Genomic DNA, 25,719 nt, shown 5'->3' with positions numbered 1-25,719 from the left:
AACTTAACCAAAGGGTACTGGTTGTCTTTTACTGCACCCGACCTGCTGGGTCTTGATGGGGTGCATTTATCTAGGGTAAGAGAGTTCTAGCGCTGGAGTTGGCAGGGCTCATTAGGAGGGCTTTAAACTAGATCGGAAGGGGGTGGGTGAGGAAATCGGTCCCTCTGCAGAGGAAAGAGTAGGGCACAAATTAGGGGCAATTGAGAAGTCGGGAGCCCAGCTGAAGTGCATGTACACCAATGCATGCAGCATGGGCAATAAGCAAGAGGAGCTGGAAGTCATGGTCCACCAGGGTGACTATGATGTAGTTGCCATCTCAGAAACATGGTGGGATAACACGCACGATTGGAGTGCTGCACTGCGGGGTTACAGGCTCTTTAGGATAGACAGGCGAGGGAGAAGAGGAGGGGTGGCTTTGTATATTAGAGAGTCACTCTCTGCCACAGAACTTGAGGTGGAGGATCAAGGGATTGAGAGCCTGTGGGTTAAAATCAGAGGGCAGCCTAACAAATCTGACATCCTGGTTGGAGTCTGTTATAGACCAGCCAACCAGGATGAGGAGGCTGACAAATTACTCTACAAGCAACTGGAGGCTGTCTCAAGATCATCAGATCTTGTCCTTGTCGGTCACATTAACAGATACAGATATCTGCTGGGAACTTAATTCAGCAGAGAGGAGGCAGTCCAGAAGATTCCTGGAGTGCGTGGAGGACTGCTTCCTGACACAGCTGTTAAGCGAGCCTACCAGGGGACAGGCTCTGCTTGACCTGCTGTTCTCCAATAGGGAAGGGCTGGTGGGAGATGTGATCGTGGGATGCTGCCTAGGGTGCAGTGACCACGAGATAGTAAAGTTTTCAATATGCAGGGAGATAGGGAGGAGCACCAACAGAACCTTCACCTTGGACTTCCGGAGGGCAAACTTCAGCCTGTTTAACAAACTTATTTGTAAAGTCTCCTGGGTACCAGCTCTCATGAACCGAGGGGTCCAGGAGGGTTGGACCTACTTCAAACAGGAGCTCTTGAAGGCACAGGAACTGGCAGTTCCCACGTGCCAGAAGGCAAGCCGGCGGGGAAGGCGACTGGCCTGGATGAGCAAGCAGCTCCTGGAGGATTTAAGGGGAAAAAAGAGGCTGTATCACCTTTGGAAGGAGGGGAAGGCTTCTCGAGGTATGTTCAAGGAAGTTGTTAGATTATGTAGGAAAAAAAATTAGAGAGGCAAAGGCCCAGCTGGAACTGAAGCTGGCCACCTCTGTCAAAGATAATAAAAAGCATTTTTACAAATATATTAACACTAAAAAGAAAGGCAAGGAGAACCTACACTCCTTATTGGACCTGGAGGGGAACACTGTGACTGAAGACGAGGAAAAGGCTGAGGTCCTGAACACCTTTTTGCCTCAACTTTTAACAGCAAGGCAGGAGTTCAGGACGAGTGGCCTCCTGAGCTGGGCGATGGGGTTGGGGAGCAATGTAATGCCCTGGTAATCCATGAGGAATTAGTTCGGGACCTGCTGAGCCACTTGGACACTCACAAGTCCATGGGACCGGATGGGATCCATCCTAGGGTGCTGAGAGAGCTGGCAGATGAGCTGGCCAAGCCGCTCTCCATCATTTTCCTCCAGTCCTGGCTCACCGGTGAGGTCCCAGGGGACTGGAAACTGGCCAATGTGGTCCCCATCCACAAGAAGGGTCGGATGGAGGAACCTGGAAACTACAGGCCAGTCAGCCTGACCTCAGTGCCAGGGAAAGTGATGGAGCAGATTATCCTGGCAGCAATAACTGTGCACCTGAAGGATGGCCAAGGGCTCAGGTCCAGCCAACATGGATTTAGGAAGGGCAGGTCCTGCCTCTCCAACCTGATCTCCTTCTATGATCAGGTGACCCGTCTGGTGGGCGTGGGGAGGCCTGTGGATGTGGTCTACCTGGACTTCAGCAAGGCCTTTGACACCGTCCCCCACAGCAAACTCCTGTCTAAGCTGTCAGCTCGTGGCTTGGACCACTACACTCTGTGCTGGGTTAGGAACTGGCTGGAGGGCTGAGCCCAGAGAGTGGTGGTGAATGGTGCCGCATCCAGCTGGAGGCCAGTCACCAGTGGCGTCCCCCAGGGATCAGTGCTGGGCCCCATCCTCTTTAACATCTTCATTGATGATCTGGATGAGGGGATTGAGTCAGTCATCAGCAAGTTTGCAGATGACACCAAGTTAGGAGCAGATGTTGGTCAGTTAGAGGGCAGAAGGGCTCTGCAGAGGGACCTCGACTGACTGGACAGATGGGCAGAGTCCAATGGGATGGCATTCAACAAGTCCAAGTGCCAAGTGCTGCACTTTGGCCACGGCAACCCCATGCAGAGCTACAGGCTGGGGTCAGAGTGGCTGGAGAGCTCCCAAACAGAGAGGGACCTGGGGGTGCTGATCGACAGCCGCCTGAACATGAGCCAGCAGTGTGCCCAGGTGGCCAAGAAGGCCAATGGCATCCTGGCCTGCATTAGGAATAGTGTGGCCAGCAGGAGCAAGGAAGTCATTGTGCCCCTGTACTCTGCATTGGTTCGGCCACACCTTGAGTACTGTGTCCAGTTCTGGGCCCCTCAGTTTAAGAAGGACATTGAGACATTTGAACGTGTCCAGAGAAGGGCAACAAGGCTGGGGAGAGGCCTTGAGCACAAGCCCTATGAGGAGAGGCTGAGGGAGCTGGGATTGTTTAGCCTGGAGAAGCGGAGGCTCAGGGGTGACCTCATTGCCCTCTACAACTACCTGAAAGGTGGCTGTAGCCAGGAAGGGGTTGGTCTCTTCTCCCAGGCAACCAGCACCAGAACAAGGGGACACAGTCTCAAGCTGTGCCAGGGGAAGTTTAGGCTGGAGGTGAGGAGAAAGTTCTTCACCGAGTGAGTCATTCGTCATTGGAATGGGCTGCCCAGAGAGGTGGTGGAGTCACCATCCCTGGAGGTATTGAAGAGGGGATTGGATGTGGCACTTGGTGCCATGGTCTAGTCACGAGGTCTGTGGTGACAAGTTGGACTCGATCTTTGAGGTCTCTTCCAACCTTAGCGATACTGTGATACTGTCTGAGAGACTGGTCTGTTGAACCTGTGGCTCCCCTCAGCCATATGAGGACTGTTGGCACTCTTGCCTTTACCAGCAAAACAGTAAACTTTGGACAGGATGTCTGTAACTCCTTTGTGTTCTATTCTTCATCTGTTCCTTTGGCTGGCAGCTAGGAAACAAGCTGGTTGTTATTAAATCAGAAGGTTTTATGAGGAAAAGTTTCTGTGTCAGGGAATACTGAGGAAAATAGGACTGTATCTTAAAAACTGCAGGGGTCAAAAACCTTATTTGAAAAGGCAGGCACTCCATTTCCAACTAACAGCATGCATTCACTGGAAGAGAGGAATAGAGTGCTGGAATGCCTCCTAGTGAATCAGGTTTTGCCTCTCCTGTTTATTGTCTGTACAAACAACAAACCTGCCTCCTGTACAAGATGTATTGTGAAGAAAAAGGGGAGGAAAACAACTTCTAGCCTGCAGTGATAGAGAGGGTATGTTTTATAGCAGTTTGTGTTTATCTGAGTAGTTTGGAGAGTGAGTACAGGGATATTCCAAGATGCTAAGATCAGTGTGGCAGTTTGGTAAAGGGGCAGTGATCAGCAGTGTGCACTGTTAACACAAAAGAAGTATAATGTGTGGACCCAGGGACTTCTGCCTTGTAAAACTGAAAGCCAAGCTGCTTGAGCCTTTAAGAGCAACACAGAGAATTTTCTCAGAGAACACAAACCAAAGTACTGTTCACTAATCAGTATGATGTTTATTGTATGCCATGACATTTTCCTGTCCTTGTATGGAAGGAACACTCTTACAGAGCAGTCTGGTTTCTTGTCTTTATGCAAAATGCCATTGTCAGTTTAATTTTCAAAGACATAGAAATAGTCAAGATTAAAGGAACACAAATTTTCAGACATAAAACTTAGAGAATGTGAAGCCATCAGAGCACCCCGCACAGATGTTACTACACACCTCCTGTCTCCTGCATTTGGCATACATATAGCTGAGGTGGAACACACGTGCAAATGCTCAAGAGGGAGCTGGAAGGTTCTCACATATACTTCAGGCTATGGGACCATCCTCAAAATGTAGACTGGCTTCACGTTCAATAGGAACAGACTGTTTTCACTGGAGGTGAAATTTCAAAGTTGATTTCTGACTTTTTATTACTTTGTTGTACAATCTGCACTGTGGTGTGAATCATGTGAAATGAATCAGTAACAAATGATTTAAAATGCTCATGTATTCTTCATGCCAAATTGCTACAGCTTTTGTAATATTTAGGAAAATACTTCATAGACTCTGAACATCAAATAAACTCATTTTGAAAAGTTCAACCCTTTAGTTACCTATGCAGCTTTATTAAACTTATTTTAGGACAAACAGAACAATTGTCATTAACTATGTAAGCTTTACAAGATATCTTGCCAATAAGAAAATTCTGGCTAGAAGTGCAAAAATGTCTTCAGATTCAAATGAGATACTTGAATATTCTAACATGTATTTTGACACTTAGATTCATGTAATGAAGAAAAGAATACACTTGAGGGGAAATAAACCCCAAATATGTGCTTTAAAGATAGAATTAACATTTGTTAAAGCAGTAAAACATACTGTATCACCCCCACACATGTTATATAGATGGTAGATTCGCCCTAAGCAATGCTTCCAGGACAAGATGTAATCAGGTGAAGACATTTATTATGTTATACAGCAAAGTTCTACAGTCTATGAGAAGGCACATGTGTCACATCTTAATTGGCTATTTTCTACTGGCATGCATGTAATTAAGGCATACAATAGGTTAAGATAACAAAACAATATTTTAACACATCCAAGCAAATTCTGCCTGGTTTCTCTCCTTCAGTTACAAGGTGTTTACATTCTTCTCCAAGCTACAGACCAAACATAGCCTTCTCTAATTCGAACAAAGGCAAATCTTGCCCTACACACACACATATGCACCTTGAGGAACATGAAATACTCCCTCTGGGGACTGTGCTCCTCATTATGGGAACTGAAGTGGCTGTAGCCCCTTGGAAATTTTGCTTACATTTTCACACTGAAAAGATAGGTGAATAGCTTAGGTAAGTTAATGGAAGCAACAAGAAAGTGAAGCTAGCCCAAACATGAGACTCCAAATTGCAACTTAAACTAAGTTTGGCTTGAAAGGTGCCAGTTATTAGCTACCACTGACTCTCATGAACCAAAGTTTTATTCAATTGTATGCCCTTTGTATGTAGGAACTAAATACATTAACTGATATTACAGAGACACATAAAAAGGCTTATAAAACATTAATAAACAATATTTTATCTGTCTTGTTTGTTGTGTGGGGCTTTTTTAATAAAATATTTTATTGGTTGTCATTAGTATGAGAGATAGGAGCATACTGGTCTTTAAGCCTTGCTTTAGTTCTTTTGAAAGCTGATGATAAGCACAACCAAAAAGATGAAGGGCATCATGACTGAACAGAGCATAATTCTAGGTGTATCTGACCTGAAATGTACATGAAGTAGAAGTAGAATTAAAATTTAGATTCCTGCCTTAACTAGTCAGGAGTACCTCAGATTTCATACCAGCAGTACATTCACTTAGTACAGTAACTCATGATAGTATTTAGTTAATTATTAAGAATATATTTTAATCTGTATGATCATAATTCAGAGCATAATAGGAATACATGAATCACTTGCCTTTTCAGTCAATGTCAATTGACTTTTTCAGTCAATGGCAATTCCTTTGATTAGGGAACAAGAATAAAGCCTTCTGCCTTTTTCTAAGAAGAGGTGACTATAGGAGGGTCCTAAGAAGTTCATTTGGTTTAAAAACCTTTACAACTTCAGGCATCTTTTGTTTGAATGAGAAGTGGGTAGTTATCCACTGGTTTGCCAGGCTGAGGCTTGCAGGCCTGGGATCTGAGGAATCTCTCTGAACATTACACCTGGTCAAATAAGCTGTAAGCATGGCTGAAGCAACTTTCTGAAGTTTCTTGGAACATTTTAGAAGTGCTAATGGGATAGTGTTAAAATCTTTTTTATTAGCATCCATACAAATCCTGTATTTTTACCAGGAGGCTGTGGAGACAGGATTTCTGCAGGACTAATCTTAATGGCTAGAAATTGGGCTAAGCAGTTGCAAGGGATGTGTCTAATTTTGTGGCTCTTGTAAGAACACTTGCATTACAGCAAGCAAGGTTTGACAAGCTGGCAAACTTCCTGTTCACTATCAAATAGAAACTACATAGTTAAAAATGTGTGGATAAATTGTTCTGCCTTCATCTGTGAATCTTCTGCACAGAACAAGAACATGGTATCTTGTCTTTCTGCTACTGTAATATCAAATTTATTTTGCACAAATAGGAACAGGATAAGACTATAAGGCAATTTAATATATTGACAATAATATTTAGAAATGTCTACTAGCTGTTATCTTTCAATTGCACCATATGTATGGACTGTAAAGAATGCTTTCAAGTACAAAACCACAAACAAATTTAAAAAGCCCTTTTAAGTTATTTTCACAGCTGAGAGCCAATCTAGAGAATCTTGTGAAACTACCCAGAATTGCCCATCCTTACACATTTAATGAAAAATATAAGGTTTTGATAAGCACATTAGAATGATTACATTAACATCATAAAACTCTTAAAGTTATAATTAGCATTCAAAATTGAGTACATAGTCAATTTTTAATATATTTGCAATTACAATTACTTTTTCTGCTGTGAAGTCAACTTTTTTGAGTTGTCAGGCATGCAAATATACTCTACCTTGGAAAAAGCACTTTTTATGTAAGACATCCCAGTGGTATCAAGCAGGGATTGTGGAATTTTAAACAAGAGGTAAACATGTCTCATGACACAAGGGAACATTTATGGCTTTGAGAGAGGTTATAAACGTTTCCCAAACTGTTTTCTATAGGTTTAGTAATAGAGTCATGGGATCAGAATTGCTCTGGTAAGACCTTACCTTTAAGGTCATCGAGTCCCACCATTAACCTAACACTGCCAAGTCTGCTGCTAAAGCGTGTCTACATGACTTTTAAATACCTCTAGGGATGACCATTGAACCACTGCCTTGGGCAGCCTGTTCCAATGCTTGACAATCTTTTCGGTGATTTTAACTTGTATCCAACCTAAACCTCCCCTGGCACAGCTGAAACTATTTCCTTTGGTCCTGTGACTTGCTGCTTGGGAGAACAGACACCCACCTTGGTGCAACCTCCTTTCAGGCAGTTTAGAGAGCAGTAAGGTTTCCCTTCAGCCTCCTTTTCTTCAAACTAAACCTCAGTTCCTTCAGCTGCTTCTCAAAGGACCTGTTGTTTTTTATTTTCGTAATTGTTGCTATTTTTTTCCTCAGAACTTACAAGCTATGTAAATCTGTACATAGTACTAAAAGATAAAGGTTTCTGTTAGTTTTATGCATTTATGCATTTCATTTGGAGACAAGAGGCACCTACTGTTACTATTTCTTATTTTATTATCACCTGCAATGTCAGTAACTCAATTTTACTCCCACTGTACTAATACAGGAATCATTGTGGTATTACAACTGGATGTTTGAAGGACTATGAAAGTCAGTCCTGGCAGCCAGTGATTTTTAAATGCTTGTTGATTCCAGAGAAATGAGTTTGACTATCAGACCTACTGGTTACTTTTTTAATAGTACAGCAGCTATCTGAGGGCAGACTACATTTTTCAATGTTAGTTTCAGGACTAGAATGGTAGTCCTTGGACTGCTAGAATAATTTTTGCCTTGGGAGAACAGATTAATGATTGCTGTGAAATGGATCTTTACAGATAAACACAAGTCAAATTAAATTGAGATAGTGAAGACAGCTCAGAAAACCATAGAATCACGGAATCATTCAGGTTGCAAAAGACCCCTGATCACCAAGCCCAAGCATTGACCCTACTCTACAAAGTTCACCCTTAAACCATATTCTCAAGCACAACATCTTAGTTGTAGGCAGCAATTAGGTCTCCCCTCAGATTCCATTTTTCCCAAAGCAAACAGCCCCAGCTCCTTCAATTGCTCTCTGTAAGATTTATTATCCAGGTCCTTCACCAACTTTGTTGCCCTCCTCTGCACTTGCTCTAGCACCTTGATATGTGGACAGATGGTGTGTTTTTTGTTTTTTTTCAGGTTGGCAGATAAACTACATTGTGAAATATGGAAAAGTCAACTTTGGTTGGAAGGTTGATCATTGTTATGGGAGATTTGGGCTCATTATTGAACCCATTAACAGGTGCAGTAGAATCTGTGTGCCAGGTTACACCCATCCCTGGAGTGGACTGAAAAGAACCCAGCCCAGAAGTGGACAAAAACCTGACCCAGGTAGTCAGAGAGACTTGATCCCCCCTCCCAGAGGGAGGGTCATCCAGGTTAGTCTATTCCACTCCCCCTTCCAGTCCAGCAAGCCTATTTGAGGGAAGCCATTTGCTTGGTTCACTCTCTCATGCACCTCATCTGCCCGACAGACACATCTGCTGCCCTCCAGCTTCCTGGGTTACCACATGGCTTGCCTCCATGCTGCATCCACACTTCTAAGAACTTCATCCACTTATATGAAGGGAATCCAATGCCAGCTGGGCCTGATTTTGTATATTTTTTCCCATTTACCTTTTTCCTTATACCTTTGTAAGTTTCCCTGTTACTCAAATGCTTTATATATAGTTTGTTAAAATTACCTTTTTACTTCCAAATTGATTTACTTCCAAATTAGGACCCAAATTAAATTTTTGCAGAACTCTGTCTCATGCTGAGATAAGCTGAAGGGCATAAGACATCCTACTGTAGCACTGAAGTTGAAATGTATCACTCAGAGACTGTTGACTCAGGCAGCACTAAGACAGAATACTTAGGTGGTTGCTGTGACTGTAATTTTCCATAAAGAAATCAATTCCAGAAAATTATTGGTACCGTACCGAAGACAGCTGATTGTATTTCCCATCTCTGCTCTGAGATTCTGAAACGGTCAGGTTTATTCACTAGCATTTTTAGCACTCCTTGAAGGAGAATACTAGAATTGAAGCTTGATTCAAATTTTTTAAAGACAGAAAACCTTTTGACAGAACAATCAGGCTACTTTGTCCTTTGATACAGAGCATAGTGATGATTTCATCAAATGCACATAGGGGTCTTTGTGGCTCTGTACATTAATATAAAGATCTTTGCCCTTGAATCCTGGGCTCAAATCAGCTGCATGAATTCTGTAACTTCTTGTGGTAGTTTTAGGCTGTGCCTAGGAAAATTTTCCACAGATTGAGTAGGAAAGTGGTAGAAGGTAAATAAATTGCCATTGGACGCAGAAGGAAAATAATAAGGTCTAAATAATCCCATTGTTCTCATGTCTAACATAAAGTTAGTTGGGTACGCTAACTCTCTTTTTGATTTCTTCACTCTAGCAGAAACTAACTGGTGCTTCTGCTAGCTTGCTGACCTTGACCACATTCTTTGTTGTGGCTAAGTACTAGTAAGCTCTCTCTCTGCTTTTCTCCCTTTTTCTTATGTCCCGTGTATGGGGGGGGGGGGGAGGAAGAGGAGGAAGCTGTTGTTAACCCCCTGGTTTTGTCCAGGGGTGGTTCTTGTGTTGTTTGTAAATATTGTGTAGTTTGTACATATTGATCGTGTTACACATTTTAGATTGTAGTTTTGCTTGTAAATATAGCTTCATTTGCTTTCAACTGAGCTGGTCTGGCAATTTTATCTTGGGGGGTAATTTCAACCCACCACACTTGCCAAGAAGGGCTCAGAGATGGATTCACATCATGAAAATTACTAGGAAATTTTCCTGCCTGAAAATAAATCAGGTTTAACTGTATGGCCATGCTTGAGCAAAACACAAGCATAATTATCTCAGAAGCCACAAGTCATTTCTGCTTATAAATTAGGCTTGATAAATTTACTGATCTGAGTTAGAAGGAAGCAGAGAAATAAATGTGCCAGTTCTTGGCATCCAGTCTCTTACAGTCCTTCCCCTCCAAATGCACAGAGCAAACTGAACGTCTGTGCTTTTTTATGCATCGCTATCAACGGTACAGGTGATTGCCATTGTAGCTTAAGTGACATGGTATTTTCTGCCAAGACTTGATATCTATGGAGATAGGAGTGCATGATATAGGGCCTACCAATGGTAGATTTACGGACAGATTGAAGGAGTGAGATTCTCAAGGGTGATAGCTGGTAGAAGAATCGAGAAGACTACAGAACAGCTCACCAAAGTAGAAGGTCTGTGCTCACTGCTGTCTAAGGTTTTAGAATCATCTAGTATCCTAAATCAGTGGTGCACTTCCTCAACAAGGTGAGGGAGGCATTACAAATGTCTGATGATTCCTGGTAAATGAGCATCTGTGTCAAGGGTTGGGGCTGGACTGGCCCCTACACAACTGACACATGCTCTCTATTAACCTCTCTCCCTTCCCAAAGGGAGAAAAGAAAGAGAAGAAGGGAGAGAGATTAGATAGAAATTAGAAAGGGAAAAAAAAACCTGTTTAAATTAAAATAATAACAATAAAATATGTACAAACCCTATACTAAACCCAGCACCCCTGAGCAATTATGTCACCATCAGCTCTAATGGTCCCAGACTGGACACAGCAGCAGATGGGAATCAGATGCTGGAACTGGATTCAGGAGCACATGGACTAGGATTTAAGGCAGAATCTACAGAGTCCTCCTCAGACAATGACTGTTAAAGAGAGCTTGAGCCTCATGATTCCTCAGCTTTGTTCTGAGTAAGATATATATATGGAATTGAATACTTTGTTGGTAAGTTTAGAGTCAGCTCCTTCCTTCAGGTGCAGCTTTCTACTTTTTGCACCAGTAATGCAGTACACAGGATTTATCAGTGACCTTGGACGGCAAACCAGTACTTGATACTAACTATACACAATAAGCATTACTGCTACTAGAAGCAGACAGTGTCTGTGACCTGTCAGAAGGTGCAGTTACTCAGCAGAGACTGAGCTGAAAAGTAAAATCACCAATCAGAATCAGTTCTGTTCTAATTCAAGCCAGGACAATCTGGATGAAAAAAACAGGAATGGATCCTGCTGTAAGAGCCCCAGTGCCAGTGATTTTAACATGAGTGCTGACTGAAAGATGAAGTCAAAGAAGAACAGCCATTTGGGATGCTTAGTCGTCTTTATGGATCATCTGCCAATATCTTTGGCAGGATACTTAAGCAAAAATGTAAAAGGTTTGCCTTGGATGGAACGGAAAAGAAGCTACTGAAAACAAAACGCAATACAGAGTCTGAGCTCATTACCAGTTGTCAGACCAGTTTAGGAGGACACGAGACTGGCAAAATAACTTCCAAAATAAGTTTAGGCTGGAGGTGAGGAGAAAGTTCTTGACGGAGAGAGTCATTCATCATTGGAATGGGCTGCCCGGGGAGGTGGTGGAGTCACCATCCCTGGAGGTGTTCAAGAGGGGATTGGATGTGGCACTTGGTGCCATGGTCTAGTCCTGAGGTCTGTGGTGACAAGTTGGACTCGATGATCTTTGAGGTGTCTTCCAACCTTGGTGATACTGTGATACTGTGAAAATGTTAATTAATGCAATGATGGGAACAAATAAAGAAAAGCTGATAGTAAAACATACAAATCACAGTAGTTAGAAGTACTAGGCATCTACTCTTGCTTTCTGAGTATCTCAGGATATTTTAATTACATCCAGATTTTTTTGAAATCTACTTAACTAAAGCATTGGGTGACTGCTTTGTGACATACAAAGATTTGAAGCCTCTGAACTAACAGGAATTGTAATTGATTTGAAATGTAAGAACAACCCATGTTTCTGTGGAGTAACACTGTCCCAGCTAGTTTATCTGACATCTTACTCATCTGTGCTCAAACTGATGCTTCAAAGGAGTATGAAAACTAACACACATCCACCTCACAAAAAAGTAATTTGGCCACTGTGTACTGGGAAAACCATACCTTTCAAATTCTTCCAGTATACCTGATAGAACACTTACGCTTGACATTAAATTACATTCATTACATGCATTACAAAAATATTGAGGGCAATGGCCACTTTCTTTTATCAAACATGAAGCAAACTGCCTAAATCCCTCTTAAATATTTCTACAATAATTTTGAACAAGGTATGTAAAAACTGGACACAAATATATTATTTCCAAATTCTGTTCTAATTCCAGAAGATAGATGATGGAATGAAATTAGGGAAAAAAGATCAAAATTTGCCTGCCCTTTGACTTCTAAAATTACCAAGCCAGACATATGTCACTGGATGTTTAGCAAACAGTGAGCAAAACTGTTACATCTATCCAAGCTTCCAAAAGCAGCAAAAGAAGTGGTACCTTTGTTAAGATTGGTCTTGTTTCTTTTTACCTCATTTCACAGGAGAATATGTCTCCCGAGAAACTAAGCTTTAAATTTCAGTTGTCATGTTGATAATCCAGTCTGACTAGAATTTGAATTAGTTCATGAGCTCAGTGCTCTCAAGAGGAATGCTAAAGGAGACTCTTGCATGTGATTATTGGATACAGATTGTTTCATTCCAAGCTTACTTCAGTGTTTATCAACAGATATATTAACTTCCAGACTTATGTCAGTAAATGAAATATCTAGAAATGCAAAAACAATGCAGATTGTGTTCTCATGGATGTGAATATAAGTGCCATTGACTTCAATAAAAGGTGTTCATGCAAAATAACCAAGCATATGTGAGATGATGTGAATAAATCAATAGACTCTCTTCCTTATTTGGAAGAAAACAGATTGCTTATTTGTAAATCCATTTTATTTTCTCTTACTTGGTTATTCTGTGCTTCAGTAGTCTTAAAAAGTAGCAGTTAATAAGGTAAGGGAAAAAAAGCAACCCTGGAATTCACAGAATGAGAAACAACTCACTGAAATTGCCAGAATGTGTATGTTCCCATCTCGGTGGGTGCTGTGAAAAATGATAGAAAAATCCCATCCCTGATTATGGGAACTTGTGATATGGAGTGTTGCTATGTCGCCATCTAGTGACAAAATGAAGTACAAGGGATAACAACCGAAGGCGAGCAAACCAAACCTACATTAAACAATTTGAAGTCATGCTCATTTCTGGCGGTATAATACATAGCGTTAATTACATGATGAGAGTAAACTCATTAAAAAAAATAAAAAGAAGAAGATGAAGTCTCTAAAGGGTAGTGAACTTCTTATAACTGGCATTAAGAGAGTGTGCAAAATAGGTAAGGATCAGAAGGCAAGTATTCAGCAGAATATGTTTGCAGTTGAGAACCAACTATAAAATGTAAACTCAGAGTCATTATCATTATTCCATGACAAAATTCAGCTCTGATTAGCTTCACAGAAGGCCTACAGAGAGGATAAATTTTTACAGACCACAAAACCCATGGCAAATATCTTTGCTGCACATAACTTCTGTTACTGTCACATCAGTATTATTTACTGGTTTGTTCTGTTTTCTAATGAGCTCAAAATCAAATAAAGGCTGTGAATTTTTAGCATGTTGACCTGTTGTGTTTCCAAGGAACACTGCAAAATATGGTGAATACTAAGTACTCTTAGAAATGAAAAAGAAGTAATTACCCTAAAATGCAGTAAACAGTGATAAAAGTAGAGTAATTGATGGTGTGAGAATCTTTATATTAGTTCTAAAATTTACTGGTCTGAAATGTTAGAAATAACAGTGCAGAAGAGTTCCATCAGAGGCTCCAGATAAAAAAACCCAAACAAACCAAACCAACAACTAGGAATTGAAGGGGCAACACTGCCTCAGGAAGCCCTTCAAATATCATGTTCATCTGGATACATGAATTGCCTTTTGTGACTGTCCAGACTTACCAAAATCTCTTTCTTTAATTATAAGAAAACTGACAATAGTTGCTTGTGAAAAGAAGAAAACCAAGTGATCATTTTGAATCCTATGATGTTCTTAAGAAAAAGGCTCCTACAAATGTTACCTGACAGCAGATGCTGTAGTTTGAGGAGGCTCCAGTATCCCCTTTGCTCTTCCCTCACATTCCAAGCACTCCCTTGGTATGCAATTTCTATACAAAACATGCAAAATCCTGGCAAAAGTGTGACTGTAATATAAGCAAACATTAAAAGGATTGATACTTTGGGTATTATTTTACTGCCTATGTTTAGAACCATATTACTACTGCCATTGCCTTACTGCTGCTCATCAAGGGTGTAGTTAACTGTTGATTCACAGAAAATGCTGAATTCTTCAGCAACAAATGAAATGTCTGTGATGTGGTACTTTGCACAAATATCTGAACTTCGTCATTGTCGGCGACGGAGACTGGAGTCAATACGGATGACCAGTATGATCCAGTATTGTTCCTTTATTGTTCCAGTACTGTAGGACTATAGTGCGAGCATAGTGAGTGTAGTATATAGCAAAGGAAAGTAAAAGAAGAAAAGTAAAGTAAAAGAAGGAGTGCGTATTAAGGGAACTTCTACAACTTATATATACTCGGAGAGCCTCGTTGGCATGGCTTCATTGGTTCCCACGAGTGACCACACATCGCACTATTATAGATTATTGGTCCAACTACTAATGACACACAAGGTTGTTGATGCAGGTATGTGTCCTGTTATTCCAAGATAACTCTCTATGTTTATAGCTACCAGTGCCCTGCTTCAGTTACATGCTGCAGGCACAGCACTGTTTTGCTACACTGCTAGCTGGCTCTGCACTTATGCTGAGCATGGCCTACCACCATGTAAGGCTCCAGGCCTACACTGCCAGGTTGTTCACACTGCTCGTTGCTGGCGTTGCCACACATCATACATCATTTTCACAAAGACTGAAATTTGACTGAATCACTAAAACTTATTAATTATTCTGTCTCTGTGAAACAATAGGTTTCACCTCAGCTGTACCTTTGTTACTACTGCAGTATTAATGAGAGAAAATCTTGCAAATTTTAATAGCATCATTAAGACTGGAAAAGACCTGTAAGATCATCAAGTGTAACCATTAGCCCAACACCACCATGCCCAGTAACCCATGTCCTGAAGTGCTATGTCTACACATTTTTTTAACACCTCCAGGCATGGTCACTCTACCAGCCTGTTCCAATGCTTCACCACTCTCTCAGTAACTTGAAGCCATTTTCGTAGTACAGTAAAAGAAAATACTTACTAAAGATGTATAGAGGCAGTATATTTCAATATACTACATGTATACATTTCCACGAGACATGCATTTCAACTTTGTTTAAAGTGGCATCATTTCAACGTACTTGTGATGGAAGAGGTGCAGTGGGGTTCAGAAGCATCTGCACTTTCAGGATCACAGTTCCACAAAACTAACCTTGAACAATTAAAAAGAGATACAAGTTGATAGTTGGGTGTTGTTTTTTGTTGTTGTTTGTTTGTTTTGGTGGGGATTTTTTAACGCTAAAATTCTATCACTGTGATAGTATTTCTTCTAGTGACAACACATAAGGTAATGACTTAGGCAACACATCTGCTGCAAGCTAATCTCATACTCTTGTTCCTTCTTCATGTGAACATGAAATGACTGAGGGAAGTAGGACCTACTTTCTCAGAAATAAAGGAGGAAAGAGTAAGAATTTATGCAGAGAATTTTTTGTTCTCTGATGCCATTGTACTTCCCTTGAAAGCCCTTTTTCAGTCTCTCCATTCTTGTGGGCTATGCAGCTACATACAGCCCTGTTATGCTTCAGCAGAAGATGCAGGGTTACTCACAAAACAAAACAGTACGTTTCTCATGCCAAGGAAATAAAGCTGTTATTTAAATATGCATCACGTATGCATCCATGACTAGCACATCACTGACACACTGCCCTCTTGGAAAAGAAGGCGGCAAACACCTGGTATTTCCATCTCAAGGTACATATGAGCGGAGTAATGATTTCATGAAGCAAACTTACCACTTTTGCTGCAAAGTATAGTGCTATAAACATGTGCACAGAGGCAGTTATCATAAAACTGCTGACATGCCATAAGTTTACATCCTACAGTTTGCATCCTGCATTTTCCTATTCATCATCTCAAATCAAAATGCCATCTTGCAATTTGTCCTCAGAATAAGGCAAGCTGAGTAATCATACAGCTGCTTGCTCAGAGGTGGCTGAGTAGAACTTGCACAGGAAGAATACAAGCTTGCTTCCACAGCTGTGAAGTGTGTGTAATTTTTAGCAAGCTACTTATGAATTCAGTTTGTTAGCAAGAACATTTAATTTATTAAAGTTCTCATTTTTCCTGAAGATTGCAATCTCTCTTACAATCAAAGAGGGGATGAGGTACAAAATAATTTATGTTATCACATCTTTATATTCAATTTGGCAGATGCTACGAAATAAGGAATTTTACAAATAAGATTATATTAATTTGCTGTACCAATCGAATGTTTAATCAGATTCATTGTATGCCACATACATTTTTAAAATCTCAGATAAGTACACAAATTAATAATGGGTTGGCTGCCAAAGTCTGCTATTAATCAGCCAGAATTTGTGTCAAAATTGTTTTCCATAAAAATGATGGGGGGTGGAAAATAGGGAGAAGAGCTAAATTAAGGTGTTAAGCCAAAGAACATATTCAAACTTAAATTGATCTGGCTTTCACTTATGGAGAGTGGGTCTGTTCTACAAAACCAATAAAATTTACATATTACTTTATCATTAAAAAGCTTGCTACTGAATCTACTGATTATCTTCAGACTTGTTGAAAAAAAATCTGTATCACTACAAAACCAAATTTGCAGTTTTCAAGCAAAGACACAAGTATTTCTAACCAGTGTGACTGAAGTAGAATAAAAAAAGTCCAATCTTTGGTTCTTCTAGGTTGAGAGAGACTGCTGCTGCTAAGGCTGTCTTTGGCTTTGTTAATTGTACTTAGTGCATTCATTACAGAAAAACAAATCAGCAGTTGAGCACTCCTTTCTGCAGTAATATCTTAGAAATACAGGAAGACAATCTCAGGTAATATTAACCATAATCATAACACAAAACATCCAGGAAAGTTTACACTTGAGATGACAGAAAAAAAATGTGAGTAAGGGGCTTATTAGCCTACTATACAAATAAACACACAGCAAGTTGCATAGCTTTGAGGGCAAGAACGTGATGCTTTGCATTACACAGGAAATATCAGAGCAGTTCAAAAACTATGAGAAAGCAAGCTACTGCTATTTATTTCTATTATGTTTAGAGAAACAGGAGTTTGTATACATCTTTTGTAAGCAAAAGTATGCAGTTAATACTATCCCAGACCAGTATTATAGACATTTTCCTCCTAAATAAGTAAAGCAAGCCAAATACTGGCAAAGTCCATGGATGGTATGAGCAGAATACAAGCTATTGTTTTCACCTAAAACCTACTGGTTCTATTGAGGAAATCTACAGAACTTTTTCAGTAGTCTTATGGCCATCAGACTTTTTCCTTTTTCCTAGTGCTTCTGAGTATAATGTGATCATAACTCTGGTAGGGCTTCCTAGACTGACAACCGCCAGAGTTCCTGTCTGGTCTTACTGTGTTACGTGCTTTTGTGCTTCACTACTCATTTATCCTTGGCCTGTCTAGTACACTTGAAGAGCATGCTCTCTCAATCACACAGTGGCATCTTCTATCCAATTATTATTAATTCCTGTCTGTTTGCACAGATGTTATTTTTAGCTGCAGCTTCACTCTGACATAGACTTCTTTAGAGATTTTAAGAGTGTGTAGGGAGACATGCTTACCACTCTAAGGTTTAAAAATCATTACCTTAGTAATCAGAATAAACATACATACACAGGCAAGAGAACAAAGCCTCTGCCTCATTTTTCTCCCTTCTCATGAGCATTCTTTGGAATCCTGAAAAAGCATCCAAGATATTTTTATTTCCACAACTAACTCCTTTCAAGAAACATATACTTCTTTCTGGTCCCTGCAATCAAAATCTCTCTCTATTCTACAGTGCAGAAGATTCTTCAATAACCTTCAGACTTGTTAGACGTGTCCTCCCTAGACTGTCTCTTTTCTTTGTAATCACAGAATGCTTTGGATCGGAAGGGACCTTGAAAGGTCATCTAGTCTAACCCACCTGCGGTGAACAGAGACATCTTTAACTAGATCAGGTTGCTCAGAGTCCCATCAAGCCTGACTTTGAATGTCTCCATGGATGAAACATCCAAAATCTCTCTGGGCAACCTATGCTAATGTTTCACCACCCTCATTGTGAAAAATCTCAACCAAGTTTCCTTTATATCGAGCCTAAATCTACCCTCTTTTAGTTTAAAACCATCACCCCTTGTCCTGTCACAACAAGCTCTACTGAAAAAGACTGCATCTTTCTAACAGGCCCCCTTTAAGTACTGAAAGGCCTCAATAAAGACTCCCTGCAGCCTTCCCTTCTCCAGGCTGAACAACCTCAACTCACTCAGCCTTTCTGCGCAGGAGACGTGTTCCAGCCCTCTGATTCATTTTCTATGGATTTAAATTCAATATGCAAACAAAGGAGTTGTCAGTTTGACCCAGAGATATCTAAACACACAAAATCCAACATTACCCAAAATTCAAACTTTTTGTAAAAAAAATTGTTCCCATAGGTCATTAATATTATCCCCATTAGAAAGTGTTACTATTAAAAAATATTTACATAGAACCCCCTTGCCTGTCTGTGAATCCTCCATCACATACCACATGAAACAATTAGAATGATCAGAAACACCCAAATAGTGGTCTTTACCCTCAGATATCTAGAAGACAGGAACATGTTTTGCTCTGATACACTGTTCTTCCTAATGCTATTGGTTTATATTTTAGATGTATCAATAAATACATCAATATAATGCTTTATTACAGAAAAAGTTATTATTTGTGAATAGACCAATTGAATTCAATGAGACTATTTATGAACACACAAGTATGCTTAAAGCCCTGGTCAATAATCATGTTTGTAGGTTAGGACTCATTATAGCACTTCCTACCACTTGTTCAACCAGTAGTTGAAAACTACTTGAGCTATTCTGGAATGGCTCAAGAGATACTAGTAGGAAATCTAATCATTAAAGGTGATCAAAAAGCTTGAACACATGAGTAGGATTTAGGGTTATTTACACAGAAAGAATGAGGTGAAACATAAATGGGAGAGAACTAATATTTTGCACTGTGAAAGGATCCTGTTCAATATCTTTATTGATGATCTGGACAAGGGGATTGAGTCCATCATCAGTAAATTTGCAGATGACACCAAGCTGGGGGCAGGTGTTGATCTGTTAGAGTGTAGGAGAGCTCTGCAGAGGAACCTTGACAGGCTGGACAGGTGGGCAGAGTCCAACGGTATGAGATTTAACACATCCAAATGCCGGCTTCTGCACAATGGCCACAACAACCCCGTGGGGTCAGAGTGGCTGGAGCGTGACCAGGCAGAAAGAGACCTGGGGGAACTGATTGACAGTAGGCTGAACATGAGCCAGCAGTGTGCCCACGTGGCCAAGAAGGCCAGTGGCATCCTGGCCTGTATCAGGAATGGTGTGGCCAGCAGGAGCAGGGAAGTCATTCTGCCCCTGTACTCAGCACTGGTCAGGCCACACCTTGAGTACTGTGTCCAGTTCTGGGCCGCTCAACTCAAGAAGGATATTGAGACACTTGAACAAACTGGGATCCAGCACGATACTGCAAACTTCCTTAATTCCATTAAAATATATTATAGTTCCTTTTGGTCACAATAGTGATCACAATAAAGATTCAGCATGAACTTTTTCAGATCCAAACACAGTTACAATTCTGATACTAAAACACCAACTACATTATTTTCAAAATACTAAAAATATTTTTTTTTTTAATGGTAAACATGGAAGAAATTTCTTGACAATATCCATGTAATTTGAGCTGTTACAGTGTAACAGGAAGGAAATATTATAATTACAAATAATTTAAGAATTAAGAGTTTTGCTAAACTTTATAAGAAAATGAACAATGTCTACACAACATTTTCTTACATGCCATTTTATGTAAGATTAGACTTTGTTAACAGTGTCCTGCCCTTTTTTAAAGCTTTAATCATACAACAGAAATCAATTGGTTTTCTCACAGTTGATTTTCACAGCTTACCTCAGTCTTTACTTTTGGTTTTACTCTGTAAGTCCCAGCAATTGGACAGTTCAGTCTTTGTTTTGGTGAACTGAAATGGTTTTAAAAATAAACACCACAGTAGCTTAACACTAGCCAACATGAGATATGTGCATTTGAATATCTGTTTAGATGACATCTTGACTATTTAAGATAGAATAGAATAGAATAGAATAGAATAGAATAGACCAGGTTGGAAGAGACCTTCAAGATCATCGCATCCAACCCATCAACCAATCCGACCCACCTAAACAACTAAACCATGGCACCAAGCACCCCATCAAGTCTCCTCCTGAACACCTCCAATAATGGTGACTCCACTATCTCCCCGGGCAGCCCATTCCAATGATGTTATGGTCCTCTTCCTAAGTTCTATTCTAGTCCTTTTTTTTTTTTTTTTTTTTTTGTGCAAGAGAAAAACATTTTTATTGAACAGAGAATACAATCTAGCAGTTCAGCACTCCAGTGACAATCTACAACTCTAAGACTGAATGATTATAGTTTGAGGGCATTATTTATAAAGCCACTGGATATAATTTAGAAAAAAAAAAAGTCAGAGAAACTTGAGTCTGAAAGTATGTACAATATTAATTAAGCTTTTGGCTCAACGTTTTATTACATATATGTGAGACAACCTAGCTACTGTACAGTATCAGCGACACTTTGGAAACTACAAGACAACTGCCTTTCAACAGCTATACTTGCAAGGCCCTTAATGACAGACAACTGGCAGGGCACATTTCACAGCCCCTTAGATCTCTAAGAATGTGTTATGGGTCTAAAGACTGCAAATCCTCATCACCTGCTTTTAAGGTCACTCTTCACCCCATTCACCAATTTAGTCTCATCCTATCTCATCCCAAAACACCAGATAGGATTAGTAGCAAAAGAAATTAAGGATTTATCAGGACTCAGGTATTATCGGTTACAGATAAAGACACAAAAATCTTTATTCTAAACTAAATTTAACAAATACAATCTTGGTTGATGCAATATCTCTCACTCATAGCCCTTGTGGCACTTTGAAGAGTGGGTGAGCTCAGGGTGCCGTTTTCAAACAGATAAAGCTGATATAAATTGGGGCTGCTGTGCTTCCCTCCCTTAAACTGACACTTTTGCAATGACCCATGTAAGGGAAGTATTCTAAAACCACCAGATCTATGAAAAAGGAAAAGCTTCCAGCCAATTCAAGATCTTTCTTAGCCAAAGATTGTGCAATATTTGGCATCTTGTTTTTATGAATTAAAAAAAAACAAAAACCAAAACCAAAAAAAAAAAAAAAAAAAACCAAAGATTCATACATTCTTAAGGCTGTAGGGTTTTCCCCCTTACCTAGGGCTTCATTCTCCCTGACACAGAGAGACTTATTCTGAGAAATGTGTAAGTCTAGAATTCCTGCAAAATATTAATCACCTAATCTCTGTCACACATGCATGCTATAAAACTTTTAATAAATGCTGTCAAAGGCTAAGAGAGACAGAACACAGTATCTCTGTACACTCTTAACATGTTGTAACGCTAAGGAACGTGAAACCTATTTGTGTCTGCTTTGGAAGGTAAGCTGCTCGGATCACAAGAAGCAAGGAAATACTCAGGGGAACAGTGTAATAAAAGCTAACTTGTATCATATATGTTTACATTTAACATTATCAGTAAATATTTAAATTGCAGTATCTTACATATGAAGAACTCCATTTCTTTTCTGCTTCGAAAGACAACTCGCTGTTCTGTTAGAGAATGGAATACACAGATGTGAAGAACTCATGTAATTAAAGAAAATGATCTTTTTCATTTAGTTGTATTATATAACATAGTGGTCTTTGCAAATCCTAATTTACAAATCTCATTTCCAAGCAAAGGATTTAGCTTTACAACTTTTCAATGACAGTATTTTATTTTCCTGTATAACTCTGGTCTTGTCAGTTGCTACCTCATTTACACTTGCATGTAAAAAATGCACTTCTGTAGGCTGGCAATGAAATTTCAAAACTGTCCTGCATTATCTTAACGGTTCTCCCACTGAATTAAAAAAATCTGGGTGTTCTGGGAATGTTTATGATTTTTCAAGTTCTTATCTTTTATCTGCTGCAGTACATACATCAGGAAATTCCCACTCAATAAATGACATTCCTTCATAATCAAAACACTTGCTAGTGTGTTCAAATAGACCAGTTGTGATCATATATACAAATATTACTTGATAATGTCATTAATCTCATTTTTATCCTGACAAAACTAACAAAATTAATTAAGGAAATTTTAACTGGAAGAAATAATTTTAGAACAGTAATAACAAGTAATAAGCAGGGATCAACTATATTAATATACTGTTAAAATAAAATTATATATGTGTTGACTGTGGAAAGATTTCTCTTCCACCTAAGCTAAACTGACAGCATTCTAGAGAATCTGAAGTGCTGCAGATGCCAACTGTGTCTGGCATGAGTCCTAAAAAAAGTCCTAAACTTTTTTCACTTTTTGGTACTATCAACACCCAATATTTTTTGTGAGCTGCTTCACATTTTAACATCAAACAGGAAAATACTCTAAAGATCCTGTAAGTAATCAGGAAGAAAAATTAACTTACCTTTTAATGAATGTTCTAAAGAGATAAATGTGACAAATGTAGAAGGTGTATTGGTTCAAGTTTATTCTCTGCAGGACATCTGTCAATTAGCTAGACATAGGTCACAGCCCACCTTTCTGCAACCACTGTTCTAGTGTAGATAAGATCTGAGTGGAAAATATGTGAGTATTACTTCATTGTTACAGGCAGAACCATTTTTTTACAGAAAATTTATACCATGGGACGTATGCTGTGAAATTCTCCTTGTCAAGGGCTATTTCTTTAATCTCAAAAATTGCTTCCAGTAGGAAAAACAAGATCAGAGAAGTACTAACATTGTTCACTAGTCCTTTAACACAATTTAAAAGTACTAATAAGGAGAATGAAATAGCAGTCTGTGTCCCATTGGCCATGCTGAGCATTAGCTAATAGTCCAGTCAGTTGTCTTGCTTGGTACAGCATTTTCCCTTCATTTATCCTCACTCTTGATTTTCTGAGCCACTTTAGTTTAGAGATTTTTGGTAAGAACTTCTTTGTAATTTTTTTGAAGATACATAATTGGAATATATGGGGTTGTTTTCAGAATGACTGAAAACACAGATGTAACAATTCCACATATCTCTTCAACACATCTGAATAAAATGCAGATCTCAAACTGCTTCTGTTCAGTGTTTATCTATGAAGAATTCCTGCCTGATTCTCTTTCCATTCATTAGGAGGCAGGTAAAAACAGTCATCTGAAAAGCCTGTATGAGCCAAAATAGTGCAATTTGTGATAAACATAACCACCTCAGTGCTCAGTAATATTGAGCAATTCAGAAGACAATACAACCTAAACTTTGTCAGCGTACACTTCAACCATGGGTTCAATTTTACAAAGTCAGTCCCATACACCCGTCTAATAATGCCAGAAAAGGCAGTCGCATTCCTTCATTCCTTGAACTCTTGCCACTTTGTGCCACCAGTAAATGCCCACCTGACCTCTCAAAGAGTGGGTTCAGCATACCCAAATGTCAAAAAAGTTAATATAGTCCATACATGTTAGAGGAAACAGAACAGTACTGTGACGTTGTATGCTCTTGCTGATTTTCCTGCTTAGACAGAAACTGGGAGTTTCTGTACAGTTTTGTTCTAAGCTCTGACTTCTATTGCAGTAAATGCCTGTTTTTGACAAGAGTATTAGACATCAATTGTGTTTGCACTTTGGTCAAGAGTTACCATGTTTGAGAAGTATCCTAGAAATACACTAGAATATACTAGAATCATGTCAACAAAGAGCATTTAATATATTTTACAGCACTGCAATGAAAGCTTACATTTAGTTTGCAAAGAAAAGGTGGTAGAAGAATGACAGACCCATAATACCATGTGTTAAATAAAAATTCTCCATCTTGCAGTACCAGTCACTGTGTGCTTGATTTCATTAAATAATTACACAGTTTTGGTAAGTGAAGAGTTATTAGTTTTCTTCACTGGTTATATACCTACCAAGAAAACATACCAAAAAATAAATCTAAAAACTCTTTTACACCAAATAGCAGAACAATGGATTCATGTGCCTGAGACGTCTTTGGAAAGCGGCATTATAATAATGCTACACTGCTACCGCACTGCTATGACAGCCTTGAATTTATTCTGAGATTCAAGGGGGTATTTGTGTTGGGAATGGTGAAGTGTTATTGTGATTCAGCTATGCTGGAAAATCATGTCCTGAAACACTAATCTAGATCATTGTTAGGGGAGTCATGAGATGATCTATGGCCTCAGAAGTAACTGCAGTGAAACAAAGTTTGCCATTGTGTCAGCAAGACTGGAGAAACTGACTTCATCAGCTCCTTGTGGCTTTTAGTGACTTCCCACAAGCTCTGTGCAGTGATGCATAAATCATGGTTGGTGGTTTGTTTTTTTTTTTTAGCACAAGCAGACAAAAATATTAGTACTATGGATTATACCGAACTGTTAAAGAACTATTTGCATATACACACACTTATCTCTCCTGTCATTTGCAATTGCTCAACATCTTTGTACTGAACTGACTGTCACAGCATCCCTTTGTGCTGACATCCAGGATTTAGTTATTTTCAGTTGCTTTTTAAAAATAATGTTATCTATCAACTTTGCATATAATTTCCTGTTATGTATCTTCCTAGCTTTACAAGACACAGTCGAAACTTTCCCCCAGAGGCTTTTATGTATCATCAAATTCTTGGTTAGAGTAAAATTGAAGGAGCAAAGAAGGAACTAAAAATCAAACTCTACAACCTGCCAGACAGCTATAGAGTGAGACTGCTCACTGACAGGTTTGCAAAATAACCAGTTTAGGAATAATTACTTCAGTCAGATTTACGTCTTTTAAGTATCTACTTAAAAACAAACAAAGAAACAAACAAAAAAACCCACAACACCAAAACCAAACAAACAGAACAGACCTTCCCCCCAGGAGTGTTGATTCTGTGGAGCAGGAAAACAGTCACTGAAACATCAGTTCCATTTCTAAACCCTCAAGAATGTACGATGAAGGCATTGCTCTGCTATGGGTTTTTTCCATTAATCCCCCCCTCCCGCCCCCCATGAATAAGCCTGGAGCCATGCTCCGGTGTCTCTGGAGAAAATGGCCTCTTACATTTAGCCCTTGGTTCTACAAACACTAATTCAGCAAAACAAACCGCATGGGCAAAGTTGCGAACACCCCTTCGCAGGTTTGACGCGTGTGCTTTGCCCACAACAGTTGTAACCTCTCAAGGCAATAGGGAGCCGCACTAGCACTGAGACCCGCATTCTGGCAGGGATCAGAGGCGGGGACGATGCGGAGACCCCTGTAACATGCCAGCCAACGGGCTGCTGCGTCCCAGAGAGCCAGCTGTAAGGAATGGGCATGGGATGTGTAGACACGGAACCCAAGACCGCAGCTTCAGCATGTCTTGAGCTGAGGCCAGAACTAATCCCCCCTCCCCCTTTGCCTGATCACCTCCAGGGGCGGTCGCCATCCCGCCGCAGCAGGGCCAGCAGCGCCCGCTGGAGCTTTCCTCCTCAGATTCGCGCCGCCGT

General features: G+C 39.9%; 1 long non-coding RNA gene across 1 annotated transcript; it reads right to left on the bottom strand.

Annotated features, from left to right (window-relative positions):
* Positions 1-3,791: 3,791 nt before the first annotated feature.
* On the bottom strand, positions 3,792-25,715 carry LOC137449768 (uncharacterized). The gene is made up of 6 exons (XR_010989484.1): positions 25,640-25,715; positions 22,693-22,838; positions 21,785-21,832; positions 20,088-20,157; positions 15,266-15,336; positions 3,792-5,093 (listed from the first exon to the last, which is right to left on the bottom strand). It is a non-coding gene; the product is annotated as an uncharacterized lncRNA (long non-coding RNA).
* Positions 25,716-25,719: the final 4 nt, after the last annotated feature.

This window comes from Melanerpes formicivorus, unplaced genomic scaffold (genome assembly GCF_026170545.1).
Source record: "Melanerpes formicivorus ecotype bairdi unplaced genomic scaffold, bMelFor1.0.p_v2 SCAF_2, whole genome shotgun sequence".
NCBI classification, from domain to species: Eukaryota; Metazoa; Chordata; class Aves; order Piciformes; family Picidae; genus Melanerpes; species Melanerpes formicivorus.
Note: the sequence above shows the minus strand (reverse complement) of the source record. Positions and strands in the feature narration are given on the sequence as shown.